This window comes from Cryptomeria japonica, chromosome 5 (genome assembly GCF_030272615.1).
Source record: "Cryptomeria japonica chromosome 5, Sugi_1.0, whole genome shotgun sequence".
In the NCBI taxonomy this organism is placed as follows: Eukaryota; Viridiplantae; Streptophyta; class Pinopsida; order Cupressales; family Cupressaceae; genus Cryptomeria; species Cryptomeria japonica.
In genome coordinates, this window is record NC_081409.1 from 540655078 (window position 1) to 540676423 (window position 21346).

Genomic DNA, 21346 nt, shown 5'->3' on the forward strand with positions numbered 1-21346 from the left:
AACCTATAAAATACTTTATCTCACCGATTATTGACATCTCAAATTCTTTGCTCATTTCATTTCCAAAGTTCCTGCATAAAGAGTCATTTCCACAAAAGATAATATCATCAACAAACATGGCTGAGATCAGTATTCCATTTTCATCATTCTTCATGTAGATATTGCTGTTTTCACTTGTCTTTATAAAACCGATCTTGATTAAATAAGAGTGCAATCTTTCATACCATGCTCTAGGTGCTTGTTTCAGACCATATAAAGCTTTGTTCAATTTACATACCTGATCTTTATTCTTGTCTTCAACAAATCCTTCAGGTTGTTCAATAAAAACTTCTTCTTCTAATATACCATTCAAAAATGCAGATTTGACATCCATTTGATATACCTTGAAATTTTTGAAAGCAACGTATGCCAACAATGTTCTTACTCCTTCAAGTCTTGCCACAGGTGCAAAAGTCTCACCATAATCAATTCCCTCTTCTTGAGCATATCTTTTGCAAACTAGTCTTGCTTTATTTCGAATGACCTCAGCTTTTTCATTTAGCTTGTTTCTGAAAATCCACTTTGTACCGATTACATTTTTGTCCTTCGGTCTTGGGACCAGTGTCCATGTGTCATTCTTCTTGATTTGATCAATCTCTTCTGTCATAGCATTTATCCAATCTTCACTGTTAAATGCCTCTTTCACTATTCTCGGTTCAAATTCAGATATCATACGTGTTCTGTCTCAGTTTGTTTCTTGTCATCACTGGATCATCTTTATCTCCTATAATTTGACTTGATGCATGATTCCTTCTAACATACTTGGCTAATATAGGCTCAGTAGGATTTGTATGATCTTCTTCATCACTCAGTAACTGGACATTATCTTCATTTCCTTCATCATTTCTTTCTGCAAATTCATCAATTTTTACATTTGCACTTTCTACTCTTTTGTTAGATGAATTGATCAAACATTTAAATGCTTTACTTCTAGAAGAATAACCAAGAAATGTTCCTTCTTCACTTTTTTGATCAAACTTTCCATTTCTATCATCTTTGTGTACATAGCATCTACTTCCAAATATTTTGAAGTAACTTACATTAGGTTTCTTGTCATACCAGATTTCATATGGTGTCTTCAAAGTTCCTTTCTTCAGTTGTACTCAGTTCAGGGTATAAACTGTTGTGCTTATTGCTTCTCTCCAAAATATTTGTGGCACTTTCTTTTCAATCATCAGGGTTCTGGCACAATCCACAATAGATCTATTTCTTCTCTCAGCTATCCCATTTTGCTGTGGAGTTCTCGGTGCAGAGACTTGTCTTTTTATATCATGATCATTGCAGAATAAGTTAAATTCATCAGAGGTAAACTCTCCTCCCCTATCTGATCTAAGACATTTCAGTTGTCTTCCCGTTTCATTTTCAACTCTTGCCTTGTACCATTTAAACATTTGAAAACCTTCTGATTTTTCTTTTAAAAAAATAACTGACATCATCCTTGAATAATCATCCACAAATAATATGAAATATTTATCACCATAATAACTTTGAATTTTCATAGGACCACAAAGATCAGTGTGCACAAGATCTAAAATTCCCTTAGAAGTGTAGGACTTACTTGTAAAGCTTGATCTTGTCATTTTACCCATCTGGCATCCTCGACGCATAGCATTCTCAGGTTTTTCCAAACTCGGTAGACCTCTTACTCGGTGCTTCTTACTTATTTTGATCAGATTATGAAAATTTACATGACAAAACCTTTTATGCCATAACCAAGTATCATCTATCTTTGCATATAGACACTTGTTCCGAGTTGAGTCAAGGTGAAATGTGTTACCTTTTGTTTGTGTCCTGGTAGTAGCTAACTTTCCATGCTTGTCATGAACTTTGACAATTCCTTTCTAAAATTCTATTCGGTAACCTGTGTTGTTTAGCTGTGCTACACTCAACAAATTGTATTTCAATCCTTCAACCCAATAAACATCATTACATTTAGCATTGTCAAGAAGTGTTATGGATCCTTTACCTTTTACCGGACATGGTGCATCATTACCAAATCTTACATAACCTCCATCATAATCTTCTAACATAACAAACTTGTGTTTATCACCTGTCATGTGATGTGAGCATCCACTATCTATGATCCACGAATCATTAGTATTTATGTGAGATATTAGGGCTTTTTCTTCATACCTTTCTTCATCTGATCCATCTTTGATAGCCACATAAACTACTTCCTCTGTATCAGTTTCATCTGATTTATCATCATTGGATTCCTCATCAGCTATTAGGCATGACTTTCTATCTCTTCTTCTGAAGTCTCAGTGTCCTCTGTAATGATTATTTTTTTGTTTGTCATCTTGGTAATCTCTCTTTTCAGTAGAATCTTTGTCAGGACAGTTAGAAGCCATATGTCCTATCTTATCACAATTGAAACATTTCAAAGGTAGTTTTCCTTTATACTTACCTTTGCCTCTCGGTAACCTTCTGGCTAATAGTGCTTCAAACTCTTCTTGCTTTTTGATTTCCTCATATAGTTTGTGTACTTCTTCCATGTTCTTACGAAATCTTTCACTTGCTCCACTGTGATTCCCTTTAGAATACTTATACTTTCTATCATTGTAATCATCAGATTCATCAAGATGAAAAGAACTAAATGCAGATTCAACTTTATTTACCGAAGACCCACTGTTATCAAAATTACTTAGCTCAATTGCATGAAGCTTACCAATAGTAGCATCCAAAGAAACTGGCATATTCGGTACATACCTCAATTCATTGATTGCAGAGACTCGGATTGCATAAGCAGGTAGAAGGGTTCTCAATAACTTACTTGTGACATCCTTTTCTTCAATGGTTCCTCCTGCTCCTTTGATTTGATTGACAATCTCCTTTATTCTTGTACTATACTTGGTTATGTTCTCACCTTCATTCATCCTCATAGATTCAAGTTGTGCTCTTAGACTATCCACTTTTTCTCTTTGAACATGTTCATCACCGTCATACACCGATATGAGCTTGTCCCACATTGCCTTGGCATCATTGTAGCCTTCTAGATCATTAAACTCTGAGTTGGTCAATGTAGATGTTATTTCAATCATTGCTTGGATATGTTCTTGCTTTGCCTTTATCTCTTCCATTGTCAATGGATAGGTGCTAGGTGTGATGAAATCATTCTCCAGATAATATACAACATATTCTCCAATTCTTGATAGGTGCAACTTCATCCTTTTTTGCCATGTAGAGAAACTTGACTTGTTCAGCTTCGGTGCATCCCTCTTATACATCTTTGGATCTTTGCCTCAAGTACCTTTAAAATTTTCTTCCGGAGTCCAAAGCTTTGATACCAATTGATAGTTCTGATACTTAATGCAAGTACAGATGCCAAGCTAACAAGATGAGAGGGGGGGGGGTGAATCATACAAACTTAATCTTCCATAAAAACAACAGATTCAACCTCGGTAACATATACTTCAACAATATAACCAAAAGTACTAAACATGCAAACTCATAAGCATATAAACATCACAACACTCATAACACCAGATTTAACGTGGAAACCCAAATAGGTTAAAACCACTGTGGGATTTCAAACCCACTAAGAAATATACTCTTCTAGAATATGCTCAGTTAAAAGAAAATCTTGTTAAAGATTACAAACACATTGCTAGATGTGACCCGATTAAGGGATTTCCCTCAGATCTATTAGGATCTTCACCTTGTTAGAAGTGACCTTGTTAAAGGATTTCAAACACTCAATCAAAATGTCACCTTGCTAGAGGGTTTTACAAATAAGACTGTTAAGTCCACTCGGTTAAGAGATTTTCTGTCACTTTACAAAATAACAGTAATAAAAATCTATCTACAACTTCACATCTAAAATGCTAAAGCAGATTCTTATTTGCTCAATACAATCTAGTCATAGGACTTATCTTGTCCCTCTACTGGGCTCTATACTCTGTTAATCAAATAGGTCTTCAAGCTTCTATGCTCGATAATCACTATGTAGCATCCCTGTGCTTACACTTGCCCGCATGCATTGTTTATCAACAGTTCCTTATTTATAAACAATTGCTAACCGCTTAATCTCCTTGATCACATATCCCATGATCAATCATAGTCATCAGATCTTCAAACTTGACCAGGTTCAATGTATCCTTTGATCTGAAAATGTTTTACCTCACCTTGGAACTTGCATACATTTCTTGGAACTTGTGCTAAGGTATTGCAGTTCAATCTGCGCTGTAGATCTTTCTGCCAATTTTCCTTTGCCATAGATTCTTTAACAAACTTCATGCATGACATACCAATCATTTAATCAGCTCCAACTCATCAGCTTCTTTCATTAAATAACACTTTTAATCATTTAATGCATTCTGTTATTACTCGAATGCAACTCGGTAGACATCCACCTTTATTAACCGATAGCGATAACCTTAGGGTTTACTGACTAGGTTCTTTGCTTGGTAACATAGTATAGTATTAACCTTACAATCAACAACATATGTAGGATATCAAAATAATCTAAACATCATGATCTCATCATTGTCTAACTAGGTAATAGTTGCCCATTGAATAACTTATTCCTCCCCTTATTCATCACATTCTTTCTGTGTCTTTTACCGACATCTTAACTCTCTTCAAAACATACTTCTTAAGATATAGCAACATCATACTGAATCAGAAAATCAATTTCTTGACATCAATGACAAAATAATAATATTAAGATAGTAAACATCCTTAAACAGTTATATCCATAATCATCAACAACCTTCTCAATATCCTTATTGAAATGCCCACAATCTCTCATTGTAATTGGAATGCCAATAATCTCCCTTTGTCTGTTATAATGCCAACATTTATTTGTTGAACACTATCGATGTTTTGAAGAAGAAGCTTATCAGTCAAGTGGTATGAAGACCTCAAGTGGAACAAAGACCCTGAGCGACAGTTAATCTTTTGATTAGATCGACTATGATCGAGTTTTCTAGTCTTCACATGTTAACCGGTGATTGGTATATGTAATTAACCGGTATACATGTAATGTGTGATGAGTTATCATCCATTGACACTTTAGTGGTGTTTTTGTAACATGTTACCAAATGTGTCTAGATACACTGTACCTAGGAAATTTTGGTCTAATCCTATTGGACTAACATGAAATCAAGTTCCTATATAAGGACATCATGTCTAGGGTTTTACATATAGAACATAAGTTGATATGTGCGAGTTTTTGAGAGGAAAGGTATCTCGTGACTGAGATTGAGAGTGCAAAGAATAGAAGACTGATGTAATGCTTGAATGCATTAACAAAGAGTTGTCAAGGATCTAATCAAACATTCTGTAATACTATCTAGATCATTCACTTGTTAATTACTAATTTCTTCGACAAGTCTGAAACCCTTAACCGTGTAGGCCCAACCAAGCCTATTGTAAATCCTCTAACAAGGTGGTTCATAGTCGTGGATCTGAAATCCTTTAATAGGGTAGTCTTTAACAAGACTTATCTCATAACAAAGATCTGGATTTCTAATAGGATCTATTCTGGTGAAGAATATTATAAGGCCTTAACCGGTTTGACCTTAACCGATTTGGTTACTATTATGCAGATAGTTGACTTGTGAGTTTTACTCACCGTGGTTTTTCCCATTTGGGTTTCCACGTAAAAATATCTCGTGTTATGGTTATATTGCTTCTGTGGGTGAATGATTTATTTTCTATTTGGATTATTTATGTTTTAACCAGTGTGTTGTTTAAACTACTACACCGTTCTGCTGAAAAATTGTTTAAGAGTTTGGTTAAATTCTCAGGCATACTAATTCACCCCCCCTCTTAGTATTCATCAATTGGTATCAGAGCCAACCTTTCTATAAGTCTAACCACATGGAAGGAGATATGGGAGAATATAGCATGAGGGAACTCACTCACCATTTGGCTGAATCTGAAAGAGCCTATGATAAACTCAAGATCAAGTTTAAAGCCTCTTTAGCCAAGAGAAGAGAGCTTGCTGAGCAGTTGATGGAACTTACTGAAAAGAGCTCTTCTGATGAAGCAGACATGGATGCCCTGGTTGGAGAAGTGGAGAAATTAAATGAATCCAAAACTAACTTAAGGAGGGAGTTAGAAGGATTGACTGTCAGGATGAGTCAGGAATTGGAAAACAGGAGAAAAGCTGAAGATTTGGTAAAAGACAAGGAGCATGAGATCTTTAAATTAAAGCAAGAAATCTGTACCATTATCGCTTATCGACAAGAGGGTAAAGAAGAGAAAGAATAAATGCAAGCTAAACTGAATACAACTATCTCTCAAAATGAAACCTTGATGAAGACCAATGATACTATTTCCAAGGAACTTGTTGAGACAAAAGAAATACTTGCTAAGTTCAACCGGAGTGCTGTCAAGTTAGAACAAAAACTAGAATCGATAAAGCCATCAAAGGATACCACTGGACTTGGTTTCTTTGGATACGAGGAAGGTGAGACCTTTGGAACCAAGAATGATGCACTGAAGAAGCAATCAACACCTAAGGACAACAATGGAAGTAAAGGTAAGAAAAAGTTTAAACTTGTTTGCTTTAACTGTCTTAAGGAAGGACATACTGCCAATGTATGTAGGAGCAAACCTTACAATAATTTTCCTTATTTTCAAAATAATGTGGCTAGACTTGGTAGATTTAATGGTCACTGTTATACATGCAACAAGTTTGGGCAAAGAACTTTTGAGTGCAGGTCGGTTATGAACAACTCTGGGAATTATCCACCAAGATCCAATGGAGCTATCCCTAAACCTCCTATGAACCGAAACCCAAAATAGTACAGAATCCATGACCATCGGTCAAATTTTTGTGAAGCGGCAACCATTTGGAGAGCAACCTGTCTAATCTGTCGTGGTAGCAGTCACATTGCTGCAACATGTAGAAGGAAGAATGGAAATGTAAACACTGGACCATGGAGAACACCTGGAATGGTATGCTATCACTGCAACAAACCGGGACACACCACCAGAGCATGTAGACTGAGAAAGAATCTATTGGGAGACATACCAATCAACACTGAAGGGAAGATTGATGTTGAAACCGTTAAAGCTGATATGGACAAAACTTGGAAAAATAAATCTGAAGTGAAGCTACATGATGAACCAGTTTCCGCACCAAGTGTGGAAATCCCTAAATCAGTCGACTAAGCTTCAAAAAGCTTAGGGGGAACATATTGGTATAAATATTTAGAAACCCCCGGAGTATATCGGTAAAACACTTTTATTGATAGTTGTTACCTGTCAACTAATAGAAGAATCGAAGCGGTAAAAAGTGAAATAAGGGTTTGAACCCTAATAGTGATGCACTTATTATGGTAGGTGGGAGCGTGTTTAAAAGTGACTTTTGTCATCATTTCTACTAACCTAGCTTCCAAGAAACTTTGTTTAAGCCGAGAAGCGCAACTAGAGCTATTCATCTCGCATTCGAAAGGAATTCATAAATGAATCTTGCACAAAATCTTGCAACCACTTCATACTATCAGTGTGAAAGTCAAAGTGGTAATCAAGCATCCAGAGAAGTGTGTTTTGCTCGTCATCAGAAAACCCTAAAGCTCAGAGAATAAAGATATTTCTCGCTGAAACATTCTTATCACTTAGAATTCATTTGATATGGCATCTGCATCTAATGTCCCCTCTAGTTCTATTGAACCTAAGGACACACCTAAGCTTCTTAAGGTGAGATATAATTCCCTATCCCAAATTCCCGCCAGAGTCATTGTCTGAGGCAATGTTTTAGGATACATTGATTTCAAACTAGAAGACCTAGGGTCCCTATCAATTCACTCCCAGTTGAGTCTATTCTATGGAGAGGATAAAAAGATTAAACCCGAATATAACATAATAGAAAAGAAAAAATTGCACAATGCAATATACTTTCTCGAATAATTTACCGAGGAACACATCAGGATCATCCTCAGTAGGGTTCACGGTGACAAGATGTACCTTGAATGAACTCATGATATTACACCGGAGGCAATTCATGTCGTGACCAGATTCTGCAATATTGGGGAAGTGCCTGTTCTTCAAAAAATCCCCAAAACCAAAGTAACAGAGCTCACCGGTTCTGTTAGTGACCAACGAGCAATTACTATCAACACCATTAAAGATGACTTGGTAAAATATGCATGTATGGTAATTGGATACAAAATATTCTATGCTAGTTGAATAAATTCTGTTCCTTCATCTGCGATACATGCCGCTTACATAATGATAAAGAAAATGCAGAATGTGACCTATGTACTAGTATGCAGAAACAACTCATAGATAATCTGAAGTCAATCAAATTAGATAAAACTCAGAGGTTTAGGTTTGGTCAACTACTTATTGGTTTATTTTTCTACTTTCAAAGTTACTTTCCTGGAGTCGGTGATGTTCAATGGTCAACTGATTCATCAGTTTCCAAACAAATAAAGGAGAGTCTGCAAGTAGTAGGAACTGCACATCCGGAGACTTTGAATAGGTATTTTGATGAATTAAAACTAAAAATGAACCAGAGAATGAGAATATCTGGTGATTTAGTTAAGAAATATGAAGATGACATCTGTTTCACCATCAAAACAGATGAATGCATAATGGAAGCACTTGAACCCAGAAAAGATGTAGTTGGGCCTATGGGCTATGAGGTGGTAAATGATATATTGAGAGGACATGCCTCAACCCTTCTAGCCTCACCACTGGAACCCAAAAAGAAGAGGAATGGTACTTATTTAGAGAGGATCAAATCTTCTGAGGAACCGAAGGAGATAAAAGGTAAAGCAGTACCATTAGCATCGGCACCGGTTACATCTACTGCTAAACCCAAAGTGACCAAAAGGTCTATTGTTCTCAAATTCTGATTCCCTTCTCTCCTCCCTCTTAAGAATACAATAAACTCTATTTGCATATGAAGAGGACACCGTGGAAGAAACATAACTCCAGAAAACATATAACAAGGTTTTAACAAAACCTTCTACACTTCGAACTTATCCAAAGTTCAGGTGGGTATACCTTCTGTGAAAACTTCCACACTTTTAAAATTTGAGATCCATAGTAAACCAATGCTAGAAACCTATGGACTTCACCACCTTAATAAAATTGAAACATTAATTGAAAAGCTTATACTCATTTTCAGTATTGATCTCCAAGAGAAATAGAAAGAAAACCACAACTGGATATCAGTGCCTTATTCGGGCTATAGGGTCACCCAAATCAAATTAGAATTCCAAAACTGAACAATCACATACATTTCACCACCTCAGCCTTAATTAACCCCATACATGCCTAACATATACATGAGTTTTATCCTCTTAAAAACTAAAACCGTTCATCAAATTCAAAATAAGCAAACAATCGATTTACTGATAGAGATATTTCATGCATATTTAATTCCTCTCCCTTGAAGATAAAAGCTAGAAACACATCCATATGATTGCCTTACAATCCATGTTTCATTCAAATAACCCTAGACTACTCAAATGAAACCAAAAAATTAATGAGTGAACACCAAAAGACAACACATATTTAGGCCTGAAAAGTATCGATCTGTATCTGTATATTCATTTTTGAAAATAATTCCTATATGATTCAAAGTATTCTTTGTAATAGCTAGAAAAAACCCAGATATATTTCTGCAGAGTTTCTTTACAAAAATCTTGTGATCCTTTTTCTATTAGTCCCGGTATCCATTTATAACATCATGGATGCATACAAGCTTCGGGCATTCCTAAGAAAAGTTTGTTAAAAACTGCAATGTCCTCCAAGAAATAGTTACAAGTCCTTTTCAGTATCCACGACTTCTTCAGTTTTTTGCTCCTCTGTAACATCTTCTAACTGCTCTGGGATTTCTTCTTCTTGCATCACATATTTCTTGGTCCACTCTTGGAACACGTCATTAGCAGGCCATGAGTAGCCAACAATTTTTTCTTTCAACTTAACCAACCTTTTCCAAGAGTTTATCACTTTATTAACCTCTGAATTCAAAAATCCATAATGTGACTTTATCTTTTCTATTTCTTCAACTGTCTTGACAAATAGGGATGTGTCATCTATATTAATGATTCCATTTACCCTTAGAGACAAGTTAGCTCCCATCTCATCAACCCATACCTGTTTGTCCTTCAACTGATTTTGATTAACAAAACCCCTAGGAAAAAATTCAAATTTAGGCTCAGAATATTCTTTCCTATACAAGTTGGCTTTCCTCTCCACATTGGTTCTTCCTTCTGCTAACTTGGTAAGACCTTTTGCTAACTCACATGTGGATTTAATAATAACATCCGATCTTGCTTCATCATAAGATGCAAACATAAGTTCTAGATCCACTTCTCTTGGCATCCACTTATCCAAAATTTTCTCCAGAATAGCCTTGTCTTCATTCAACTCATTCCAAATATCAAAAATATTCTTCATGCTATTGTGCACCATGGAGGACCCTATTGTGTCAACAAAGCTCAGAATTGTGGCCTTTACCCTTTCCTCATATTTACTTGCAAACAGGACCTGGGCCTGTTTTAACTTCTCCAATTCATGCAGAATGGTCTTAGCTGGTTGAAAACCAGAAGGTATAGGAGAAGGGGTAAATTCTACAATAGGACTGGTAGGTGGAGGTTGTGTAGGAGAAGAAGCTATCATTAGAGTAGAGGACTCACCTTGATGGTATTGTCCTGCTAATTGACGCTTTAATTCAGCAATGATGTTATCTCGGTTAGCTATTCCTTCTTTGGCCTCATTATAAGCCTTCAAGACTATTTCCAATTTCAACTGGAGAATAGCTTTTTCTTTTGCCTCCTTTTCTACCACTACTACATTGAATTTTGTAGTTTCTAAAACTGTGCTAGCAACCTCTACCACCCCTGTATCCTAAACTCTTCTTACTATCATGCCTCCTAGAAAACTAGATCCTAAGGTATCCTTCCTTTTTCTATTCTTATCCGTCTTTAGGGACCACATGATGAGAGAAACATTATCTTTGATGAATGCGACTCCCTCCATAGGCTTGGTCTCTTTTCTCACTACTTCAAGTACCAAGGCATCTGCTATATCCCATTTAGGGAGGAGTAGAACACCAGCCTTTGACACCATTTCCCTTCCTGCTTCAAGAGTGATGGCTTTGAATTCAGCCATCATTTCTTGTTTAACTTCTTCCTCTACTAAGGTTGTATCTTTGTGAGGCTTCTCACTCATTCTCTTTTCACATCTCGCCTTGAATTTTTCAATATTTTATTTCCATACAAATTTCATGAATGCCCCTATTGTGACAAAATTACTGTCAGCTAGGAACTCTTCACTAGCTTGCTTGACAACCAGGTCTAACTCCTTACCTTTGAACTCATCTTCAGTTAAATTCATCTCGGCACTAGGTGGCTCTTCTGGCATTCCCTCTTGTGTCTCTTCATAGGTGTAAGCAATCTCTCTGAGGCTTCCTAACTACAACAACTGTTCTGCTACTGCCTGTTCATCTCCTATATGGATAGGGGAGTGAGAGGAAGAGTACAAAGATTCATCTATTTGCACTTCTTTCTCCACCCTTTGCCTTTTAGGGGATTCTTGGATGTCAATGACATCTTCAATTGTTCTCTTCCCTCTTGAAGTGGAAGGCTCACCTGTTACTAGCATTAATACACTATATTTTGACCTTTTGTACATCACATAATCACCGGGAGGGATGGCTTTAGCAAAGGTAGGCTTAGTTAGAACTAACTTAGCCTTGTCAGGGTTATCTCTTATTATAGCCTCCCTCTTTTCTTTCAAAATTTGCACTAAATCTTCAAAGTAAAGAATTAAAAATTTGATCTTTTCCTCAAAGGGGTTGAAGCTAGACATAGGGTCATAACTCCTATCAAATTGATGAATGAAATCTAGACCCTTTTTGTATGCCACCCACTTTTCTTTCCTCAATTCTTGCTCATCCAAACTGAATTCATTTCTAATTAGGTCCTCAGGGAAATGAAATTGGTGTGGCCTACCTTTTCATACTGTTCTTCTCCTGAATATACCGTTGAAAAAATCCTCAAGGTCAGCAAACCTGGTTACTGCAGTAGACAACCTATACGGTTGAAACAAGTCATCAAAGAATTTACAACCACCTTTGGTGATCATGAATTGATGGGCCATGGTAACAGTTGGGAAAATGGTCCCTTTACCCCCATTTGTCAGCTATGCCTCTTGCACGCCTCCAATCCGCCTTAAGACCTCTGCAATCCCTATTTTCAATGGACTTTATAAGGCAATAAATATGGAGTGCCTTTGAAATCATAAACTCTAAAAACTGTAGAAACATGGTACAAATACATATCACCCCAATTATGAACAATCTTAATACCTTCAGCAAACTCCTTAGGCCTGAGGAACTCCAAAAGAGCCTTTGGGATCCTAGGGTTCTGTGGGAATAGAAGAATCCTAAGCCTAGATGCAAAGCATCTATCAAACTACAAATAACTGGCATCCTCTCTGTCCCAAGATAAATTTGTGCTCCACAGTTGCACAGGCATCTCCTTACCTTCCTTTTCTTTGATCAAATCCATTTCCTTAGCAAAATAATCAGATCCTTTAAACAAAAATATGTGCATTAGAAGAGAATACCATCCAAAAGGTCTATCCACCTTACCATTTTTTATCCCTACAAGCCCTGCATGAATTGCATCAATGAGGTAAGGTGCATAATAAAATGTCATTGCTAGAGAGGGGTTCAGAATCTGTGCCATCATTAACATATAATGGGTTGGCATGGTTGTTTCAGTATCTTCCCCAAGGATCTGACATAGTGCCCAATACATGCCTTTGGCCCTTAAAGTGAACAAATCCAGGGAGAAGGGTCCCATGGTGCTAGGGCCTACTACAGTTAACCCTCCTATTTTAACAAAAAACTCCTTCAAAGGGCCACTCCTAAGGTGATCTTTCTGCACATCATAAACTTGGGCCAATGTTTCGAAATCAATAGGCTCTAATAAATTTGATGCCTCACTTAGCTTAAAAAAATTCTTGAATTGATTATCATTGATTTCTATCAGGGCTCCTCCATTGACATTCCTCGCACATCTAGAAACGAGATCATAATTGTGTGTGATTTGGGCTAGAAAGTCTACATCCATAGAAACCTTAGGGACTATGAGCTTCCCTACGTCTAGTTCCCATATGCTATTCATTGGGGCATTGACATGTCTCTGACTGAATCCCACTTTAAAAAGACCCAACCCTGAAATCCCTATTTGTGAATCCATCAACCATCTACCCTTGTCATATAAACTGTCTCCAATCCTTAGACGGGGGGCTTTAGGAACTAATTCTTTGATTTTTGCCGTAGCATTTGAGGACATGGTCAATTATTCTAGGAAGTCATTACATATATTCCTATCTTGGTAATTTACCTTTCCTATGAACTCCCTTCTTGGTGCCATCCCATTAATGCAATTATATCAATTAAGATTCAAATACAACCCTGATAAGGCAAGCACTTAATAAAGTATCAATTTTCAAATTGTAATTAGCAAGCAAGACACAAAAACCTGTTATTCTCCTGAAGAAATTCACTCTACACCAGCTCCTTTGCAACAAACTCGTCGAAATGGTGCCAATATTCAATTGATGTAGAACTTAATACGAGAACTTGGCATTGAATTGAGAAATTAATCCCGCATGCTTCAGCCATCAACTCAGAATTGAATTCGCAAATTGAATTTAAAAACGGGCTCCAACGGATCACCAGTTCTCTGAGTATTTCCCTGTTTTGTTGTTTTGCCATTTTGCGGAGTTTAAAACCCCCACACCTTTCATTCATGAAGTAACGACATTCATTGGATCCTTGGAAACTTGCACTGCCTTTACTCTTCTAGTCCTTCTGCATTAGTAACAGGCCCCACCTTCTTTTCGCTACTTCACAAACACTAAACCTTGTGCACTTTGATCGCGCGAAACAACGCTGGTCGTCTGATCATTTTCCACTCGCTCGATCTTTACTACTTATGGTGACCACCAGTCTTTTTTGCTAACCACACACCACCATCACTGCTAGCGGTCTTTGGCACTTCGCGAAAACTAACCACCCTGCATCTTCGGGCTATGAAAAAATGCTGGTCGTTGGATCCACGTCGAGATGTATACCATTTAACAGACTCAAACCTTTAAAGTGGTCCCCGGGTTGGAAACCACTTGCTTTTTCACCACCGACAAATGAATCTTATGTTTCGGTCTCCTATTCACTCAAGAACTCTAGCGGGCTCCATTCCAAGATCGCCACATATTCTATTTCACATGGGTTTCAACACCATTGTCGGTTAAATCAAAGCGGGCCCCAAGCAATCCTTTGGAGCCACGTGCATCGGACAAGTCACCATTCCCCTTAACCAAGCGACCCACCTGTCCTGCCATGTCATCCACCATGTGACTGCCATGTCACTTCGTTATTTCATGAATGGTAATATTCGTTTGATTTGGGGTTGCGAATCCACACGGTTCATCCTATCAACTCCAAGTTGATCAGTCTTTAAACCACGACCCACTTATCCTTTGGGCCCACCAACCTTTTCGCTACTTCGCTGGCTTTAAACCTCAGACAACTCTTCTTCGCGAAGAAACGACAATCATTAGATCTTTGGAAACTGCTCGCCTATTAACCTCTTCGTGACCACCTTGCCCAGGCCCTCCACCTTTTCGCTACTTCGCGAAAGGTAAAACATGAACATCTTTTGGTTGCGAATCTACGTGAGCCATTGATCTTCTCTGAAGTGATCGTCCTTTAACCAAAGGATCTACTTACCTCTGGGACCTGCCAACTCTTTCACTATTTTAAAGAGGGTAAGTTGCATGTATCTTGGGCTAGCGAAACAACGTGAGCCATTGGATCAAATACAAGATGCATTCCATTTAATCTGATGAACAATCCTTTGGCTGGGCTCGCTTACCCCTTTTGCCACTTCGCGAACGCTAAACTGCAAGCATCTCTTCTTCGCGAAGCCACACACACTACAGGATCAACCTTGACTTGCACGATAGTTAAGAAGCCCGACAAAGATTAAAACAAAACATAGACAAAGGCGTAAAAATTGAAAATATTTAAAAGACCGCCTAGGGAAAACCTATACGGGGGGACACTTTCATGACAGAGCGACCCTTCCACATAAGTGGAAAAAGTAATGCAAGAATAGACCGTGAGGGTTTTTCAAAACATAGGAAGGGTTAAATCTTTCAAAAACCTTAAACCCTCTTTGAACCAAAAAAACACAGAGGCAACAAGGTTATGCCAAACACATCTTTGCAGATTTTAGCCAACTATGGGACAAGAACACCCAATTTTCAAAATAGTGATAACAAGGTCACCTGCTAAAAAGAAAATGGAGGCTATCCAGCAAAGGTGTTCAAATGAACGAGGAAAACCAGGAACAACTTGCTAGATCCAGAAGACTCTGAATCATAGGTAGAAGTAAAGAAGACAAGGCAATCTACCAAGAAAATGAAGTCAACTGGTAATGTACCAACAATCTCTGCATCGGTAAAATTAGATATTTCTTCTTACAAACCTATGACACATTGTCAAAGGACCATAAAGAATATTAGAATAAAATACCTTGATGATTTAAAAGACTATTTTGATTATTTCAATGATAATGAAAAGGAGGATGTTGAACAAGAACTTATTAAATATCTATGCATAAATGATCGGTCACCTTCTGAGATTAAATCTGTTACATCTAAATCCTTGTATGATTCTTTGGACAACAAATGGTGCATTGCTATTGACAAAGAGCAAGACATCAGGGAGAAAATTTTTGCTCAATATTTTCCAGATGTCTCTAATTCAAAATTGTTTGAACTCATTGATAAGAACAAAGGCATTTTCTTCATGCGAAGAAGAAGACTTCAGCTACTCAAAGGCAAATTTTCTGAAGTGGAAAAAAGACACCCATTTGAAGGTGAAAACTATTGTCAACATGCAAAAAGTAGATGAAGCTAATCGATTGGCTGAACAAGAGCCTGATCTATCCACAACCAAACCCGATGTAGGCCTTGACAGTATGGGTGAAATAATAGCAAAACAAAATCACCCCATTGATGTTGATGCACTAGAAATAGAAGATACCACTCCAGATAAGGAGCAAGCTGAAAAAGAAAGATTAGAGAAAGAAAAGGAAGAGAAAGCAGAAAATGTGATTTTTCAAAAGGAGAAAGCAAAGAAAGAAAAACAAGAGAAAGAACAAGCGGAGAAAGCGCGATAGAAAAAGGAAGAAGAAGAAAAGAGGAAAGAAATAGAGAAGAAGAAGGAAGAGGAGAAACAAAGAGAAGAAGAGAGGATGAAACAAGAGAAGGCTACTAAGGTAGCTCAAGAAAGAGAAGAAGAGAAGAAGAGAAGACAAGTGGAGATCCAGGCCAAAGAAGGAGAATAGATTCCTAAGGCAACTGGAGATCAAGCCAAGCAGGTTGATTCCACCAGTTCCACTGATTTGACTCTTTCTTGTTTGACCCATTCAGCTGATGAAACTGAGCTACTACGAAGCATTCATTTAGCGCAGAGAGATTGGAAGAATTAAGGAAAAAGAAAGAGTAGGATGTCATTCAGTTTGCCATTGACATCCTCTCCAATCTAATTCCCAGTACTAATCTCCCCAGTACCGACTCCTCGCTAGCTAAGCTCAAACTACTTTGCACATTAGTCGATGACCAGGTATAATGTTTGGAAGATGTTGCCTAGGCCATTGCAAAGAAAAGCCATGAAAAGGCACTCGCAGATGCCTTAGTACTGAATGATAACCGGGAAAAATTGCTTAAACAAAAAGATGGTATAAGTTCAGCTATGGGTGAAGGTCACCTACTCTTGAGTAAAATCTGTCAACCTCACCTGTTCTCTGAAGATGCTCTAAAACAGAAGACACTATTACAAATAGAGTTGCAGAAGTACATCAACAACTCCAAACTTCCCTATGATATGTTCACAACCTATGGACACTCTATTCATTAGTATCAGCATCAAATTGCCAAGCTTGACTCAGTGATCTGCAATCAGACTCGAGATTTGGAGGAGCTTCAGTTGCTTCTATTGCCAAAATTGCAAGTTCTTCAACAATGCTTTCTGAACTTAGAAGCTATCACTGTGACCCATGTGTTGAACACCATAGATGTGATGGAAGAATTAGCCTTCCAAATGAAGATAGAGAGTGAAGTTGCTGCCTCACTTCTTGAGTCGTGGTCTTTAGACATGAAGATTTTTTGGAAAGACTTTAAATCTCTTTTTGAGAAATTTTATTCTTTGTTGTCACAAACACATTCTCTATTTCTACATTATGCAAACTGGAAAAATTTTGTATTTTCTTTGTTATTGTTGGAAAAGGGGGAGTAGTGTATCTATCTTCAAATTTTGATGAGTATTTTTGCACATACTTGTAATATTTGCAAAGGGGCTAGTGTATATGCTTAGGGGGAGTAATTCTGCTCATGACATTTTTGTTGTTGTTTGTTAGCACTTGGATCTCAAAAATATTCCTAAGTGTTTCCATCAATGCCAAAGGGGGAGATTGTTGGTATTTTGATGATGTTTAGTTGTGATTGCCATTGATGGATACACGCTTATTTGATGAATGAATTATTCTCAACCGTTAGTTGTTCTAACTAGTATTGTATGTATAGTCTTTATTTGTTGAAGACTATCGGTTTTTTGAAGAAGAAGATTATCGGTCAAGTGGTATGAAGACCTCAAGTGGAACAAAGACCCCAAGTGACAGTTAATCTTTTGATCAGATTGACTATGATCTATTTTTCCAGTCTTCACTTGTTAACCGGTGATTGGTATATGTAATTAACCGGTATACATGTAATGTGTGATGAGTTATCATCCACTGACACTTTAGTGGTGTTTCTGTGTCGTGTTACCAAATGTGTCTAGATACACTGTACCTAGGAAATTGTAGTCTAATCATATTGGACCGACATGAAATCAAGTTCCTATATAAGGACATCATGTCTAGGGTTTTACATATAGAACAAAAGTTGATATGTGTGAGTTTTTTAGAGGAAAGGTATCTCATGACTAAGATTGAGAGTGCAAAGCATAGAAGATAGAAGTAATGCTTGAATGCATTAACAAGGAGTTGTCAAGGATCTAATCAAGCATTCTATGCTACTATCTAGATCATTCACTTGTTGATTACTAATATCTTCGACAAGTCTAAAAACCCTTAACCGGGTAGGCCTAGCCAAGCCTATTGTAAATCCTCTAACAAGGTGGTTCACAGTCGTGGATCTGAAATCCTTTAACAAGGTAGTCTTTAACAGGACTTATCTCCTAATAGAGATCTGGATTCCTAACAGGGTCTGTTCTGGTGAAGAACATTGTAAGGCCTTAATCGATCTAACCTTAACCGGTCTAGTTACTATTCTGCAGATAGTTGACTTATGAGTTTTACTCACTGTGGTTTTTCCCATTTGGGTTTCCATGTCAAAATATATTGTGTTATGGTGATTGTGCTTCTGTGGGTGAATGCTTTATTTTCTATTTGGATTATTTATGTTTTAACCAGTTTGTTGTTTAAACTACTACATCGGTCTGTTGAAAAATTGTTTAAGAGTTTGGTTAAATTCTTAGGCATACTAATTCACCCCCCCCTCTTAGTATTCATCAGATAGAGCATGCAAATCTACCACATTATTTGTCCCATCAGGAATACATTGACACTGAGCTTTGATGATTCTAGACTTATCATCAAAAACCACCACCCCAATGGCAGACTTCCTTGGATTGGCTTGAGAAGCCCCATCAAAGTTTAATTTATATTTGGAAAGAGGGGGAGGCAACCAGAATACTTCTGGCTCAAGAAGCCCCATCAAAGTTTAATTTATATTTGGAAAGAGGGGGAGGCAACCAGAATACTTCTTTTCTGTTAATTGGGGGAGACCTTTTCTTAGAAATGGCCCCTTGCGTAGGAAGGAAATGCAATGCCGACCAATGCCTAATGACCCAACTATCCCATGAAGTAAAAATACATTTAGGACTAAGGCCCTTATAAATAAAGGCCAAAGCATATTCTGAGATAGATTTCGTGATACGAAAGAGAACATCTGATAATGAGGAAGAGTGATTCCTAAAAATTATTTTATTCCTTTCTAGCCAAATCTTCCAAATCAGAATAGAAGGGGAAATTATCCATACACAAGCATAAAAAGAAGATGAACATAACAGTGGCCAGCCCAAAAATTGAGACCGAAGATCCCCATATAAAGTTGTAGAGCAGTTTAATTTCCTGAGAAGCCAATACCAACATTGAGAAGCAAAAGGACAAAGAAGAAAAAGATGATCAACTGACTCTATAGACTGCCCACACATGACACATGGGAAAACAACAGTGATACAAAGCCTATCTAGCCTCATGCTTGTGAGAATTCTATCATGAACAGCTAGCCAAGCAAAAGCTCCTGCCTTTGGAAGACAAGCAACATGCCAAAACAACCAATAGGGCAAAACTTCCCCCCTGTAGTTAGTAGATACATAATTATATCCATCCTTAACCGAATACTCCCCAAATTTAGAATGAACCCAAATAAGCTCATCGCCAGCCTCAGAGTAAAGAAATTGACGCTTACTCAATTCCTCAACAAAAGCAAATTTGAGGTCTTTATCAACCGAAAGACATTCAACTAATTTCCATCTAGCAACAGGAACAAGCCCCGAGGAATCCACAAAAAAGTAATCAGCCACAAATAAACCCCATGAATATTTGAGAAGAGACATAAGAGGCGACCAATCTCTCATACTAGTTAGAGCTGAGAAACCATTCCAAACTTCCTCCCAAAATCTATCTTTTCGACCATTATGAACAAGCCAAGATAAACCAGGAAGAATAACAGACGTACATTCAACCATGAAGTTCCAGATTATAGACCCCTTGGGGAGCGAGGAGGCAGTAAAAATTGCTTCCCTAAGACAATTTCTTAAGTATTTTGCAATTAAAATAGTTGCCCATTTAGAGGAGGGCTTCTTGTATAACTTCCAAACTAACTTAGCACCTAAAGCCAAATTTTGTTTACTTAGGTCCCTAATCCCTACACCACCCTTGTCTTTCGGAAAACAAACCTTATCCCAAGCTAACAAAGGGATTCGAGCCCTGTTATTAACATTATCATTCCACAAAAAAGACCTCAGAATTGACTGCAAGTTAGCCACTAATTTCTTGGCAGCCTTTAAAATAGACAATAAGTAAATAGGAACCACATTTAAAACAACCTTAATAAGCATAATCTTTCCTAAAAAAGAGAGCCATTTATGAGACCAAGAGACAACCCTTGAAGAGATAGAAGCAGAAATTCATTCCCAAAAATTATGTTTCTTAGACCCTGTGAAAAATGGAATCCCCAAATATTTACAAGGGAATTGACCAATAGAAAAACCCCAAAAATGTGTCAATCTAGATTACACCAAAGGGGAAACATTAAGAAAGAAGATCTTAGATTTAGCAGTATTTACCTTCTGACCAGAGAAAGTAGAGTAATCCCTAATGATCATATTAATAAACTTTGCTTCCCCCATCATGGCCTGACCAAACAATAACGTATGATCAACAAATAAACAATGAGAATGATTAGCAGCCATATGCGGAATGCTAATACCCTTCCAAATACCTCTCTCCCTAGCACTCAAAATAGCTCTGCTAAGAGCTTCTGCCACAATAATAAACAAGAAAGGAGACAAAGGGTCCCCTTGCCTAAGACCTCTGGAAGAAGCAAAAAAACCACAGGGGGAACCATTAAAAATCACTAAAAACCTAGCAGTAGAAATACATGCATAGATCCATTTCACCCACTTCACCCCAAAACCAAATTTTTTAAGAACAGAAGAGAGAGCCTGCCAACTAACCCTATCATAAGCCTTCATCATAGCAGGAATAGAAAGATGGGAGATAGGGAGATAGAATGTAGAATCTCATGAGCCATAATAGCACCTTCCGTCGTTTCCCTACCTGGGACAAAACCACCTTGCTCACCCGAAACAATCTTAGGAATAAGCTTGGCAAGTCGTACAAAAATTGCTTTAGTGATAATCTTATATAAAGTATTACATAACACAATTGGGCAGAAATCAACAAAAGACTTAGGATTCTCTGACTTAGGAATGATGGCAATAAGTGTTGTATTTAACTCCTTCAAAATGGACCTATTACACCTTGCCTCCTGTAAAACAAGATGAAGTTCTTCTCCAAGAAAAGACCAACACTTTTGAAAAAAGAGAGCAGTAAAACCATTAGGCGCAGGGGCCTTATTGGGTGCCACGGAAAAGACAATCTCCTTAACTTCTTGAACAGAAAAAGGAGCCATTAGCATGTTATTATCCTCATCAAATATAAGTTGAGGGATAGTAGAAGCAAAGCTATCATAA